Genomic DNA, 17,146 nt, shown 5'->3' with positions numbered 1-17,146 from the left:
AGACTCAAAAACTGAACTTAAGAACGGGAAGCATAGACATTGCGTAGAATAAAACAAATCTACCGCTTCTTAGACTTCAATGGGAACGACAGATAACTCACATTTCTATGTGAATTTGATCGGGTCGCCCAAAAAGCTACATATTGCAGCAATAATCATCATCAATTGTTCCATCATTTTCAGTGGAAAATGGTGACAGCGGTGAAACTGTTTATGAGTGTTTTCATACTGTTGAAGCTGTTTAAGATCACAGCTGGTTTAACCATCTTTGTATCCTTTCTCAAACCTGAAGATCATTTGTGTAGATGTAGACTCCACCTGTGGTAGTACGACTAAGCCTTTAACTTCATTCCTTGCAGCCTATGTTTGGAATAATCTCCAAAAGAAGTTTCGAGTGGATGCTTTGGTGTCCCTAGGGCAATTTAGACAGCTGGTATAGGATTTTATAATGAAGAATGTGTTTGTTTTAATTGACTGTGTTTTGTATCTTAACGTATATTTAATGTGTATATTGTGTATATTTATGTTTATACTTCCTTATTGATGTGTTCATTTTTGTACTGTGCAGGGCTTATTTGCAAAAGAGACTTTAGTCTCAAATGACTTCCCTGTTGAAATAAAGATTTTACAAATAAAAATAAAAAAGTGCAACATCTGGGGCCTGCATGGAGACTGAGAACAAACCCAGATTGTTCCCAGGTGGACAGCCCAATTGAAAATCACATTCACAGCCTACTTATTGCCCATATAGATCTCACTACACACCCATCTTTTATCCAGATGTAACCCATTTGAGTAAACCACTATAGGGCAGGGGTGTCAAACTAATTTCATGGAGGGCTTAGTGTCTGCTGGTTTTTGTTTTTTCCTTTCAATTAAGACCTAGACAACCAGGTGACGGGAGTTCATCAATCAAGTACAAGGGAGGAGCGAAAACCCACAGACACTCGGGTCCTTCGTGGAATGAATTTGACACGTGCACTAGGGCAACATGATGGTGGTCTGAAGTCGGTACAGCTGATCTGCCGACTTCTGTCTGTAGCATCCAAACCGTTTGGGCTACACACTAATATGACCCCTCTGTGGAAAGGTGAGACTTTCTCGAACACATACATTGCTTTACTCTAGGACCCCCACAGGCCTCACAAGACTCGTCTGAAGGTCCCCTGGTACCAGTTGAAAAAATGAATGGAAGTATATATGGAGACTGTTCAGTACCAAAAATAAGGGGTTAAATACATAAAAAAAAAAAAAAGGTTTTCTGAGGTGTATTTTTTTTTTGTTATACTTCAAGGGGTCTTAAAATTCAAAATCACAACGTAAAGATATCCTTGGTATGACCTTCTTAAATTTTCTACATTGTAGAATAATAGTGAAGACATCAAAACAATGAAATAACACACATGGAATCACGTAGTAACCAAAAAAGTGGTAAACAAATCAAAATATATTTTAGATTCTTCAAAGTTGCCACCCTTTGCCTTGATGGCTGATTGAACTGTTTCGCTGCCAGACAAGGCTCCGCTGATAGCCAGGTCTAGCAGTGGTTAGGTGTTGGGACTGCTGTTGGGACTCTGCTGTTGTGGCAGCTTTACGTAGGCACCGTTTCTCACCGTTACAGTGCAATTAATGTATTGTTTAGTGTTGTATTGTGTAGTGGGTTTGCTGGCATGCATCTAAAAAAAAGTATTTTTTGTTTACCCCACCTAGATTTACATGCCCTCCAGGACACCTACACCACCCGATGTCACAGGAAGGCCAAAAAGATCATCAAGGACAACAACCACCCGAGCCACTACCTGTTCACCCCGCTATCATCTAAGCGGGGACCAAGAGACTGAAGAACAGCTTCTATCTCAAGGCCATCAGACTGTTAAACAGCCATTACTAACATTGAGTGGCTGCTGCCAACATACTGACTCATCTCTAGCCACTTTAATGATGAAAAATGGATATAATAAATGTATCACTAGCCACTTTAAACAATGCCACTTTATATAATGTTTACATACCCTACATTACTCATCTCATATGTATATACTGTACTCTATACCATCTACTGCATCTTGCCTATGCCGCTCGGCCATCGGTCCTTCATATATTTTTATGTACATATTCTTATTCATTCCTTTACACTTGTGTGTATAAGGTAGTTGTTGTGAAATTGTTAGATTACTTGTTAGATTTTACTGCATGGAACAAGAAGCACAAGCATTTCACTACACTCGCTTTAACATCTGCTAACCATGTGTATGTGACAAATAAAATTTGATTTGATTTGATGCTAAAATCGCCACTGGCAAAAAGACACTGATTTGGCATTAGAGAAATATGATAAGATGAACGCATAGGCCTCTCTCTGTCCATTCTTAGCCTGTAATTTTGGTAGTTTGTGTGAATGTAAAACCCTCAAATACAATGATAGATTCATGCAATGCTTTTACTGTAAAGGAGATCTTTTCACCTCCACTCTTGTCCATGGTGGTCTGTGAACCCACAACCTTCTGGCCCGCAGCCCTACGTCACCATGTGATGCTTACAGGACGAAGAACAGTTTCTAAAACTGCATATCTAAGTCTCTGGTCTGTCCTAGTACTAAAAGTGAGAGTAAACTGTAGGCATTTTCTCTGCTATCCACTTTATTTGTAAAAAGAAATGTGGGGGTATAGGTGAGGGTCTTTTTTGTATTTTTTGGTTCAAGTAGGGTCAGGGGCATAGGCACAGGTGGGCACAGGCACACACACTGAGGAGCCAGGCCCCCCCAAACAGATATTTGTTTATTTTTTATGCTCTACTTGTCAGTGTTCCAAACAGGACATTATTTGTCTTTTTACCTGAGCACAGTACGTGACTTGGGCAGGAGCTCGCCGCAACTGAGTACCAGCACCTCAAATTTTCTTCTGCTTGAGTTCCTGCACCTCCTATAGAATGTTGGGTCCAAAGTATTGAGGAGTTCCTACACCTAAAAATAAATGGTACCGACACACAAAATGAGTACCGACACCTATTTCAACCCAAGTCAAGCACTGACCTATACATGCATAGACCATCACATAGAATTCATAGCAAGCAGTAGGGAGGCCGTGGGGTGGGAAAACGAAAGGGATACATAAATAATAATTTGTTCTTAACTGACTTGCCTAGTTAAATAAAAGTTGAATTATATATATATATATATACAATAATAATAATAATAATAATAATGATACTTTCTATTTGGCAGGACACTCAAGGACATCTTACATAAAATCCAGTGCTGTGCATAACATCTATTTCATTTAGGCCTATGTAATGAATTTGAATTATGCTTGATTATTTATGGGAAACAACTATAAAAACAAATTGTACAAAAATGTAATAAAATCATCTTATCTATTTCAAAATAGTGGGCGCATTCTGGCACGTGTCACTTTGCACTGATACCATGTGCAGTAAATAGAAGCTATTGCTGTGTAGGCTACACATCATTAGCTAGCTAGCTAAGACTCATTAGCCAACATGACTAGCAAAAACAAGTCAAATATCCAAACAAAGTTATTTAAATGTATGCTCCGATGTGCCTCGCAATTAATAGGCTACAACAACTTACCTACTACCAGTGTTATCATATAGCCTAGCTTGAGACTCGAGTTTTGACATAGAAAGTATCAGCGTGGTCTGGGTGTGGCCGGGGTAGGCTGTCATTTTAAATAAGAACTTGTTCTTAACTGACTTGCCTAGTTAACTAAAGGTTAAATAATGTTTTTTTAAATGAAGACAATCTGACCTCTCTTATTATACATGAAAATAGGCAAATGCATGAAACAAGAATTATTTCCAGATAATGTAAATAGCCTATCATTTCCAGGATTTGAATTGAATTGTAAATAGAACTTTGTCAGGTGCTTCCCCGGTTGGTGACCACTGTTCTAGTCTACAAAAAAGAAACGTCCTCTCACTCTCAACTGCATTTATTTTCAGCAAACTTAACATGTGTAAATATTTGTATGAACATAACAAGACTCAACAACTGAGACATAAACTGAACAAGTTCCACAGACATGTGACTAACAGAAAAGGAATAATGTGTCCCTGAACAAAGGGGGGGTGGGGGTCAAAATCAAAAGTAACAGTCAGTATCTGGTGTAGCCACCAGCTGCATTAAGTACTGCAGTGCAACTCCTCCTCATGGACTGCACCATATTTGCCAGTTCTTGCTGTGAGATGTTACCCCACTAAGGCACCTGCACCAAGGCACCTGCAAGTTCCCAGACATTTCTGGGGGGAATGGCACTAGCCCTCACCCTCCGATCCAACAGGTCATAGATGTGCTCAAAGAGATTGAGACCCGGGATTTGCTGGCCATGGCAGAACACTGACTTCCTGTCTTGCAGGAAATAACGCACAGAATGAGCAGTATGGCTGGTGGCATTGTCATGCTGGAGGGTCATGTCAGGATGAGCCTGCAGGAAGGGTACCACATGAGGGAGGAGGATGTCTTCCCTGTAACGCACAGCGTTGAGATTGCCTGCAATGACAACAAGCTCAGTCCGATGATGCTGTGACACACCGCCCCAGACCATGACAGACCCTCCACCTCCAAATCGATCCCGCTCCAGAGTACAGGCCTCGGTGTAACGCTCATTCCCTCGACAATAAACGTGAATCCGACCATCACCCCTGGTGAGACAAAGCCGCGACTCATCAGTGAAGAGCACTTTTTGCCAGTCCTGTCTGGTACAGCGATGGTGGGTTTGTGCCCATAGGTGACGTTGTTGCCGGTGATGTCTGGTGAGGACCTGCCTTACAACAAGCCTACAAGCCCTCAGTCCAGCCTCTCTCAGCCTATTGCGGACAGTCTGAGCATTGATGGAGGGATTGTGCGTTCCTGGTGTAACTCGGGCAGTTGTTGTTGCCATCCTGTACCTGTCCCGCAGGTGTGATGTTCGGATGTACCGATCCTGTGCAGATGTTGTTACACGTGGTCTGCCACTGCGAGGATGATCAGCTGTCCGTCATGTCTCCCTGTAGCGCTGTCTTAGGTGTCTCACACTACGGACATTGCAATTTATTGCCCTGGCCACATCTGCTGTCCTCATGCCTCCTTACAGCATGCCTAAGGCACGTTCACACAGATGAGCAGGGACTCTGGGCATCTTTCTTTTGGTGTTTTTCTTTTTCTTTTGGAGTCAGTAGAAATGCCTCTTTAGTGTCCTAAGTTTTCAGTTTAAACTGTGACCTTAATTGCCTACCATCTGTAAGCTGTTAGTGTCTTAACGACCGTTCCACAGGTGCATGTTCATTAATTGTTTATGGTTCATTGAACAAGCATGGGAAACAGTGTTTAACTGGAAGGGACACTGATCCCGAAGAAGTTAGGCCAATGGATTATTATGTGTAGGTCTATGTGAGTTGTATGTTAAATGCAATAGTCATGGATTTACATAGGCCTACAAGACTATATGGTATGTAATGCGAAATCACATCTTAGATGGTTTGTTGTGTGTGAACGATTACGGTAGGGTATAGGGTAAGCTTTTATGATAATTTAATTATGATGTGATGATGATTTTTTGATGATGATTTTTTTCTGCCTACGTCACTGGGGAGGGTTTAGGTAAAATATATTTTACTGAAGGGAGGGTCATCCATTTTCATATCAGAGAGGTCAGATTTTTTCTAGGTAACCCTATAAATTATGTCTAATGAAAATATTTCTACGCAGTACGAGAGTTTACTTCAGAGCCCGGCTAATGTGGCTTTCTGAGTGAAGATATATCATTAATGACCCGAGATCGGATGTCTTATCAAAATATGTCGATATTAGGTAATACTGAATACTTTGAATACTATTCACAAGGCAACTTGAGTCATTGCCTGTATGCCTTCTCTGCTGCTATCACCACAGCCATCTCTTCCACAGAGGCATTCTTCCTTTGCCTGACAGTGCAATGGATATGGAATAATGGAACAGTATATCTGACTAAACCAACTATGTCTGACAGAATGTCTGGTACAACCAGGAGACTAGGCCCAACTCTCTAAAGAGAAGACAATAAAAGTGAACAGCAATATTTCATCAAGTGCTACAATTACCCACTTGAATAGGGGGGCCTAGATAATATGTAAAACTGTCGTATCACGCTTTCAAGCCAAGGGAAATTTGTCATCTTCTTTGCTGCAAGAAATCTGACAACATAAACGCTATTATATTATAGTAACGCATGTGTTCAGTTTGGCTTTGAAGTCAATAGTGCTCGCCAACATATAAATCTTAATGCGATTCCTTCATTCTATAGACATTTACAGCTATGTTACTACTAAACGATAATAACCCATAAAAAGCCTGTAGAAAAGTGTAAAAACATTGTTTTTTAATCCCATGATAGAATCCACAGTTAGAGATACATTGAAAGAGAGTCTATTTTGAGCAGATGCATTTCTCACTGTAAATATATAGAGGAACATCCTACTGGAATGGCTATATATTAGTATCTGGCCCAGCCCTGGATGGTTTATACACTGGAGCTCTGGGATCTACACAGTCTGCATTGTATGTACAGTATTTACCAATGACAGCCCAGTCAGGGGTGAGAGGTCAGCCAGTATTTCTGGTGGACTCAACTGTCATGCATATGTTAAATATTTTGTTTTGCTTCAAAACATTCCATTCCGAGGCAGAGCAGTTACTTATCAGAACACCCCAATGGCCATTCAGCCCCAGCCGAGGCCTCACACTCAGACAGAGTTAAGACACACACACAAACACTATAACCCATGCAAGACAATTACACACAAAACATTCAACTAAGACGATGTTAGCAGATTTTATAAATGGCACACACACAAAACATATGTGCACATATCCGGACAGGACACACACAGACCTGTACAAATGCAATAGACACACACACACACACACACACACACACACACACACACACACACACAAACACACACATACGCACACACTCCCATAAAGCAGACATTTATCAACATTCAGATCATCTGATATGTGCACACACACACACACACACACCTATTACACTACGTATACCTGGCCACACGCATTCTCTGGAATACCACGTCATGTTTCTGCCAATAAAACCTCAGGTAGCACTTAGTGCATCGTAAAACAAGAATGCATCTCGGCTAAAGAGAAAGCCAGCAGCAGTAGCTCTCTCCACTACCAGTCATTCATCTCCCAGAGACATTTACATTAATCTCTTCCCCAGGAAACAATCCATACGCACAAGTCAAATCCAACTCGACCACCAATTACTTATACGTATGCCTCAACAAGTTCTCCCAAGACAAACTATTTCCCACCAAAGAGATATTATCCATACTTATATCCATCAAAACTTTAATGACAGACAGTATTTTCTATGTTTTTTTGTGTGCCGAGTACGGCTCTGTAGGGAAGAAAAAAGAGAGAGAGCAGGAAGCGAGAGAGAGCAGGAAGAGAGAGAACGGATATGAGGTGCATTGTGAGGAACTCTGGGACATAATAGGAAGTGTGTGGGTTGATCAAGACAAGGGCATTTCCATGTAAAAGGCCATGAGCACTAACATGAAGTTCATAGGAGCACATCCCATTTGGTGTCAAGTGAAAGCTAAGAGTCTATATATTTATTTTATTTCAAGGCATATATACTTTTTCAACCATTTTCCAACCGTAACATGTTTGAATAAGCAAAGCCTTTGATTTCTGGTCAAACAGAATGGAAAAGGGGTCTTAGAAAACATCTAGCAGAAGAATTCACAAAAAGTATTAGAAATACATCAAAACATTATACTGTTGAAGTAAAGACCCCTGCTAACTAATGTCAACATTTGTATTGAGTTTTGTATAAATAATTTGCCTTCTGTAAGTTGAAGAAATATTGCCTAGTGTCGTTCTGTTACCAAAAACCCACATAAGAAATATTGCCTAGTGTCGTTCTGTTACCAAAACCCCACATACATATCTATAAGATATTTTCTAATTTCTCTCCCTCATGTGGGAGGATAATGAAGGTTCACAGAAGTAACAAGTAATGGTAGACCTTCCAATTAGTTTGTGTTTTACTGATAACAGTTTGGTTTATGATTTATTAAGTTGTCACGTCCTGGCCAGTATAAGGGTTAATTAGTATTGTAGTTTGGTCAGGACGTGGCAGAGAGTATTTGTTTTATGTGGTTCAGGGTGGTGTGTTTGGTTAAAGGGTGTTTGATTTAGTATTTCCGGGTTTTTGGTTGATGGTCTATGTTTATGTATTTCTATGTGTAGTCTGGTGAGTGTGTTCTATGTTTGGTTAATTGGGGTTGGGACTCTCAGTTGAAGGCAGGTGTTGTCTATCTGCCTTTGATTGAGAGTCCCATATATTAGGGTGTGTTTGTTAGGTGTGGGTGATTGTTCCGTGTTTAGTGTGTGAAAAGCTAACAGGACTGTCAGTGTAGCGTGCGTTCGTTTTTTTGTTATTTTGTATGTTCATTTTGGGAATTTATTAAAAGTTTAAAATGAACCATCTCAACTCCGCTGCATATTGGTCCTCATTTTCTGATGATGATTTCGCTATATCGTCAAGCGACGAGGAAATCCCTGACAGAATCACCCACCACTCAAGGACCAAGCAGCAGAGGAAGGAGCAGAAGGAATTCGAGTTGGACTGGTGGGAGAAGTGGACCTGGGAGGAAATTCTGGACGGGGCCAGACCTTGGCATCAGGCTGGGGATTATCAGCGCCCGCAGTGGGAAATTGAGGCAGCCAAGGCAGAGAGGTGGAGGTACGAGGCCATGGACGCGCTGAGGGAGAAGCACGAGAGGCACCCCCAAGAAATATTTTGGGGGGGGCACACAGGTAGTTTGGCTAGGCGTAGGAAGAGCCGGAAGCCAGCTACCCGTGGTTATATGGAGGAGCGTATGGAGTGGAGAGCGCTATGTTTCGCTGAAAAGCGCACTATCTCACCCATACGCACGCACAGTCCGGTGTGAGTTATTCCAGCCCCTCGCAGGTGCCGTGCTAGAGCGGGCATCCAGCCTGGTAGGAGGATGCCTGCGCAGCGCATCTGGTCGCCGGTACGCCTCCGAGGACCAGGCTACCCAACTCCCGCTCTACGCACGGCTACCATCAGGCCCCTGCACAGCCCAGTCTGCCCTGTACGAGCACCTCGCTCGTACAGGGCTACTAGTTCCATCCAGCCAAGGCGGGTTGTGCAGGAGGTAAGATCTAGACCGGCTGTGCGCCTCCATAGCCCTGGGTTTCCAGCTCCTGTCTCTCGTGCGGACCCGGAAGTGCGTCAACCCAGTCCGACTCGTCCTGTTCCCGCTCCCCGCACTAGCCTGCAAGGGCGTAAACCCAGCCTCGCCAGTCAACAGTCAACGGAGCTGCCCGCCAGTCGACAGTCGTCGGAGCTGCCCGCCAGTCAACAGTCGTCGGAGCTGCCCGCCAGTCAACAGTCGTCGGAGCTGCCCGCCAGTCAACAGTCATCGGAGCTGCCCGCCAGTCAACAGTCGCCGGAGTGGCCAGACTGCGCTGAACTGCCGGAGTGGCCAGACTGCGCTGAACTGCCGGAGTGGCCAGACTGCGCTGAACTGCCGGAGTGGCCAGACTGCGCTGAACTGCCGGAGTGGCCAGACTGCCCTGAACTGCCGGAGTGGCCAGACTGCCCTGAACTGCCGGAGTGGCCAGACTGCCCTGAACTGCCGGAGTGGCCAGACTGCCCTGAACTGTCCCGAGTGGCCAGACTGCCCAGACTGTCCCGAGTGGCCAGACTGCCCAGACTGTCCCGAGTGGCCAGACTGCCCCGAGTTGCCAGACTGCCCAGACTGTCCCGAGTTGCCAGACTGCCCAGACTGTCCCGAGTTGCCAGACTGCCCAGACTGTCCCAAGTTGCCAGACTGCCCAGACTGTCCCGAGTTTCCAGACTGCCCCGAGTTGCCAGACTGCCCCGAGTTGCCAGACTGCCCCGAGCTGCCAGACTGGCCAAACTGCCCCGAACTGCCAGAGTGGCCCGACTGCCGGGAAAGGCCAGAACCGGAGCCACCTCCTGATATAGGTGGGTTGGGGAGGGGGGGGTGTAGCACAGTGCCGTCGTTGACGGCAGCCACCCTCCCTTCCCTCCCTTTAGTAGAGGGGAATTTTTGTTTTGTTGTTTGGGGTTGTTGTTTTTGTTTTGTTTATTGTTTTAAAGGTACTTCCGGGGTTAGCACCTTTAAGGGGGGGGTACTGTCACGTCCTGGCCAGTATAAGGGTTAATTAGTATTGTAGTTTGGTCAGGACGTGGCAGAGGGTATTTGTTTTATGTGGTTCAGGGTGGTGTGTTTGGTTAAAGGGTGTTTAATTTAGTATTTCCGGGTTTTGGTTGATGGTCTATGTTTATGTATTTCTATGTGTAGTCTGGTGAGTGTGTTCTATGTTTGGTTAATTGGAGTTGGGACTCTCAGTTGAAGGCAGGTGTTGTCTATCTGCCTTTGATTGAGAGTCCTATATATTAGGGTGTGTTTGTGTTTGTTAGGTGTGGGTGATTGTTCCGTGTTTAGTGTGTGAAAACCTAACAGGACTGTCAGTGTAGCGTGCGTTCGTTTTTTTGTTACTTTTGTATGTTCATTTTGGGAATTTATTAAAAGTTCAAAATGAACCATCTCAACTCCGCTGCATATTGGTCCTCATTTTCTGATGATGATTTCGCTATATCGTCAAGCGACGAGGAAATCCCTGACATAAGTGATTAACACATAACATTCTGTTACCAAATCAGTAACAGAATGACCCCAAAAATCTGTAACACAATGACTGCAACTGAATTACCTGCAATGGGAAATCATAGTAGTCACAGTTGGGGCACCTGCTACTGTCCTCTCTGCCACTGGCATACTGTTATATTAATCTGTTACTGTCCTCCCTGCCACTGGCATACTGTTATATTAATCTGTTACTGTCCTCCCTGCCACTGGCATACTGCTATATTAATCTGCTGCTGTCCTCCCTGCCACTGGCAAACTGTTATATTAATCTGCTACTGTCCTCCCTGCCACTGGCATACTGCTATATTAATCTGCTGCTGTCCTCCCTGCCACTGGCATACTGTTATATTAATCTGTTACTGTCCTCCCTGCCACTGGCATACTGCTATATTAATCTGTTACTGTCCTCCCTGCCACTGGCATACTGTTATATTAATCTGTTACTGTCCTCCCTGCCACTGGCATACTGCTATATTAATCTGTTACTGTCCTCCCTGCAACTGGCATACTGTTATATTAATCTGTTACTGTCCTCCCTGCCACTGGCATACTGTTATATTAATCTGTTACTGTCCTCCCTGCCACTGGCATACTGCTATATTAATCTGCTGCTGTCCTCCCTGCCACTGGCAAACTGTTATATTAATCTGCTGCTGTCCTCCCTGCCACTGGCAAACTGTTATATTAATCTGCTACTGTCCTCCCTTCCACTGGCATACTGTTATATTAATCTGTTACTGTCCTCCCTGCCACTGGCATACTGCTATATTAATCTGCTGCTGTCCTCCCTGCCACTGGCATACTGTTATATTAATCTGTTACTGTCCTCCCTGCCACTGGCATACTGCTATATTAATCTGCTACTGTCCTCCCTTCCACTGGCATACTGTTAGGCACAGCTCAATGCTGTTTTATTTCTCTCTCTCTCTCTCTCTCTCTCTCTGTCTCTCTCTCTCTCAAATTGTGTTTACAGGGGTGGATCCCAAAATAAATGTTATTAAGTTAGTTGTGCAAGACATTTTATAGATAAAAGAATAAGTAACATATAGTTTTTAAATGTGTGCATGCTTTTTTATCCAATAATTTAACATCTGATTTAAAGGGGGTGTGGCAGATATCAAAACTCTACTGTGGTAGGATACATTTCTGCTTCCTCGCCAAAAGGAGGCTATCAAAGAGGGGAGGACTCTGTCCTATTAACGAATTGGCACACTCTTTGACCACTTATCGGTTTCTGGGTCATGGAGAAGAAAGGACAGAGGACGTTTTTTTTCCCAACCGAGAAAATGACGTCTCTCTTTTTTCTCTCTCCAGTTAATGTCACCTCTCCCGGCTCTTACTGACACATAACCAGGAGCCCACTATTTCTCTACTTACTGTAACAAGCTCCCTCACCCACTAAGCACCAACCATCACCGGATGTCCATGGACTTTGAAAAGTAGTTGACATTTGGTCAGTCCAATTCTGAACCAATCTTAGAAGTCTATTCCACAAGTTTGGACAGTACATTACAGTACAGTACAGTAGAGTACAGTACAGTAAATAAAAGTAGAGTACAGTATAGGTCAGTACAGTACAGTACATTAAAACACACAAGTCCAGTAAATGCTGTACTGTACTCCACTGTACTGTACTCTACTGTGTGTAATGTGATGCCAAAACTTGTGAAAAAAAGATGTCTATGATTGGTACAGATTAAGTCCAGCCCAACCAAATGTGGTCTTGTTTGGGGGAGGAGCTCATTAGAATAATACCCAAATATGCAAAGGAGGATATTACATTTTTCTACCGTTGTGTACCTATTCAGGATACATCATCATGAAGAGAATGACATTAATAATTATGCATTTTTGTATAGTACAGATCAGGGACACATGATGTCATTCTGTTACCATCATTCTGTTACTGGGTGTTAATCCATTTCACTTACTGTTGTTCAATAACAGTAAGTGAAATTCTCTTACCAAACTTTACATCTGTGCTGTTCTTCGAGTAAAAGGGGAAATTGTTAAAAGTAGTCCTTGTGCATAGAGTTGTACGGTTTCTTTAACTTTGCAATCAATGGTTTTTGTTTGGCATACATTTTAAAGTGAAAGAATCAGTCACAGCATCATTAGGTATTTTGGTATATTATTTATTTGTCAGTACATGGGACTTCATGTCCCACTTCTCATCAATGTGATAGCTCATTGCAGTGATGTATGACATCTTGTTCATAGATTCCAACAATTTGTTGTTAACGCCACTTATGGTGTTATACACTGCAATTATTTCTGTAATCAGAGCTGGGATTTATTCACTCCCTCCCTTATCGCACCGCTACCAGCAACGGGTTGGGTCTCACAGTGACTCCCTTTCAGATGGTTAAGAATTTCACCTGTACTGCCACTGTAGCTCATTTCACCTTGCAAAGTTTTCATTTATTTAACCACCTTCTCATTTAACTTCTAAAAGTATTGCCATGCTGGAATTCGCTGCTGTCACTTCCCTTTCTCATTCTCTGCCATTTTCCCAACTGTTAACGACGATGACGTGCGGCTTTATATCCATGGGAAATAATTTAAAAGATGCATATCTCCTCCTACTACCGTTACAGCACTGTTGGGTTAGGGATGTTACATTTTTATTTTTCCCTTCATGATGATGATCGGGACCTGTTAGTGATAGTTTTGTAATAACTACACTGATTTAAATTTTGTACAAAAAACTAAAATATATATGTATATATTTGGTTAGGGATATTTTCCAAACATTAACGATCCCAATATAATTTAAGCGTTCACACCCCTAGAGTGATATCGGTCCAATGCGGAGATATCTGACCAATGCGGAGATATCTGACCAATGCGGAGATATCTGACCAATGCGGAGATATCTGACCAATGCGGAGATATCTGACCAATGCGGAGATAGGCAACTCATGTGTCCCATGCATGAGAAATTCCCCAGGTGATCACATGCAGAATTCCTTCAACCCCGTTGTGGACACAGCCTGGTCCCAGGTCGGTTTCTGCTGTATAGCCAACTCCTATGGACCATATGGACTAACATAGCCGTGGGAAGTAGGAGTTCTAAAAAAACAAATTCCCAAAAGTAGTGCACTGGGCCTTTACTAGTCCTTTATTAGTGAACCGATATAGTGGGGAGGCATTGGATGTAACAGTGTTACCCATCAGTGTCATTCAAATGTACTTTTTTGTGTGTTTATTTTGACTTAATTGTTTACTGTTATCTTTGACCTTCATTCTATCCCCGGCGCAGCAGCTCCACTCCCACTTGTCTCCATTTCCACATCCCAACCCTCAGTTTCCCAATACCAGAACAAAGAGTTGCAGTCTGTTTTGAAGTGTGGGGGCAGTAATAAACTGGTCCTAAACATATCTAAAACTAAGAGCATTGTATTGGTTACAAATCATTCCCTAAGTTCTAGACCTCAGCTGAATCTGGTAATGAATGGTGTGTCTGTTGAACAAGTTGAGGAGACTAAATTACTTGGTGTTACCTTAGATTATAAACTGTCATGGTTAAATATATACATATGGAATGATGCCAAGACACAAACAACACCTCTCTACCCAAGAGTTACCACGGCGTAGGACCTCATGGCAGCTCAAGAAAAGAAAGTACAGAGAGAAGTGGATAACGCTGTTGAGGTCAGACGAGGTCAGACGAGGTCGTAATGATGAAGATAAAGGGCAAAGTCTTAAGTGGTAATCACACAGTGAATGACGAGAACAGAAGAGAGGAAGAAGAACTGATACAACTGAGAACGGAATATGAAGAAAATTGAAAACTGAACAACACAGGAGACAGTGGGAGGAGAAGAAGAGAGAGGAGAGAGAGAACATGAATAATTCATTGAACACGAGAGTGGAACTGCCCTTCACCTACTTCAGTCAAGCACTCTACCAACAGTTGAGGGAAATGTTTCCCATCACCAGAGATGTTGCAAGACTGGGTAAACTGCTCTTCACTGAAGATGATGATATCCTCGCCTGGATAGATAAGATGTAGACAGAATGGCAAGGAGAAACCACTGAGAGGTTTGAAGGCCCTAATAAGGAGGACCACATTAGACACCATTGCAGAGCCTTGAAAAAGATGAAGACTGAAGACAAAGCAAGAAAAACTGGACTTGACACACAGCTCAAGAAGGCCCAGCTGGCCCAGCTGGACAAAGTGAAGACCAGCAATCTAATGGTGGCTGTAACCCCAACTGCTCAGCAGCAGCAGCAGCAGCAGCCACCCTGGCAGCAGAGAGGGAGAGGTCAATGGAGAAGGAATGCTGGCAGAGGGAACTTCCAAGGTGGTAGAGGTGGAAGACCAGCATACACTGGACAGCCTCAACCTGGCTTTTCCCAGACTCAACCAATGAATGGTCGACAATATGGATGGCCCCAACAGCCTCCTGTGACAAACCAGGCGTGGTTCCCACCGCAGAATAATCAACAATAGGGATGCCCTGACCCCCTTCTCCAGTGTCACCAGTACATATTTCCGGATGGTACCAAAGAACCAATCATTACTCTGAAGGTCAACGATCATGAGGTACCATTTTTAATAGACACTGAAGCTCACACCTCCTGCATTGGATCTACAGGCCAACACCTTGGTCTGGGACTCACATCTAAGTCATTGAGGACGATGGGAGTCGCTGGTATATCTCAAAGGCTGTACTGGACTGAAGATACAACGATTGACCTGGGGGAAGGTAATACTATTAAGGCTCCCTTTCTGAACTCTCCAGCCACTCCCGTTAGTCTACTGGGTAGAGACATTTTCCTGGCCAAGTCCAACGCGATTCAAAGGCCCGACCTGACCTTTATGATGAACCTCTGGTCTAATGAAACAAAAATAGAACTGTTTGGCCATAATGACCATAATTATGTTTAGAGGAAAAAAGGGGAAGCTTGCAAGCTGAAGAACACCATCCCAACGGTGAAGCACGGGGGTGGCAGCATCATGTTGTGGGGTGCTTTGCTGCAGGAGGGACTGGTGCACTTCACAAAATAGATGGCCTCATGAGGGATGAAAATTATGTGGCTATATTGAAGCAACATCTCAAGACATCAGTCAGGAAGTTAAAGCTTGGTCGCAAATGGGTCTTCCAAATGGACAATGACCCCAAGCATACTTCTAAAGTTGTGGAAAAATGGCTTAAGGACAACAAAGTCAAGGTATTGGATTGGCCATCACAAAGCCCTGACCTCAATCCTATAGACAATTTGTGGGCAGAACTGAAAAAGCGTGAGCGAGCAAGGAGGCCTACAAACCTGACTCAGTTACATCAACTCTGTCAGGAGGAATGGGCCAAAATTCAACCAACTTATTGTGGGAAGCTTGTGGAAAGCTACCCGAAATGTTTGATCCAAGTTAAACAATTTAAAGGCAATTCTACCAAATACTAATTGAGTGTATGTAAACTGCTGACCCACTGGGAATGTGATGAAATAAATAAAAGCTAGAATAAATAATTCTCTACTATTATTTCGACATTTCACATTCTTAAAATAAAGTGGTGATCCTAACTGACCTAAGACAGGGAATTTTTAGTAGGATTAAATGTCGGGAATTGTGAAAAACTGAATAAACGTATTTGGCTAAGGTTTATGTAAACTTCCGACTTCAATTGTATGTAACCACTCTCAAATTCATAGACAGAGATATGGATGCAAGAACCAACTAACCACAATATCAAAATAATAGTTTTAACCATGTTTTGAGGCTATATGGTGTTTTTTTACATTTACTTTGTTGACAAACATTGGAGTAAAACAAGCTCATTTTGGGTTCTGATGGGGTACAACATTTGAACTAAGCCACTTCACAGCAGAGTATCTACTCTGCATTGTTGAAATGTGTGTACACTTACATTGCATTCTTACATTTTCTTAAACTCTCAGGCACCCCTTTTACACTCTGGCTCCAGTCTTACAATGATCTTAAACTCTGGATTCTTTGGGGTTCACAGTCCTGCAGACATGCACTAAAATACATGCTCAACTCTTACTAAGTTCTATAAAATGTATCTTTGGGTGCGGTAGCTCTCAATAGGAGTCTAGTTTTGTCCTTTTTGAATAGAAAGCATGACAAATTAATGCCTTGAATCCTTCAAACTTCTGCTTGAGAAGTCTCTCAGTGTGATTTTGCCCTTACACTCGTAAGCAAGCGTGGTTGAATAGCCTACTTCTAACGTATGTACAGGTAACTGTAAATAAAGGAAACACCAACATAAAGCGTCTTAATAGGGTATTGGGCCACAGCAAACCAGAACAGCTTCAACCTTGCTATAGATTCTAAAAGTGTCTGGAACTCTATTGGAGGGATGCGACACCATTTGTTCACGAGAAATTCCATAATTTGGTGTTTTGTTGATGGTGGTGGAAAACGCTGTCTCAGGTGCCACTCCAGAATCTCCCATACGTGTTTAATTGGGTA

Source organism: Salmo trutta, chromosome 17 (genome assembly GCF_901001165.1).
Source record: "Salmo trutta chromosome 17, fSalTru1.1, whole genome shotgun sequence".
Lineage (NCBI taxonomy): Eukaryota > Metazoa > Chordata > Actinopteri > Salmoniformes > Salmonidae > Salmo > Salmo trutta.
This window is presented reverse-complemented; position numbering follows the sequence as displayed.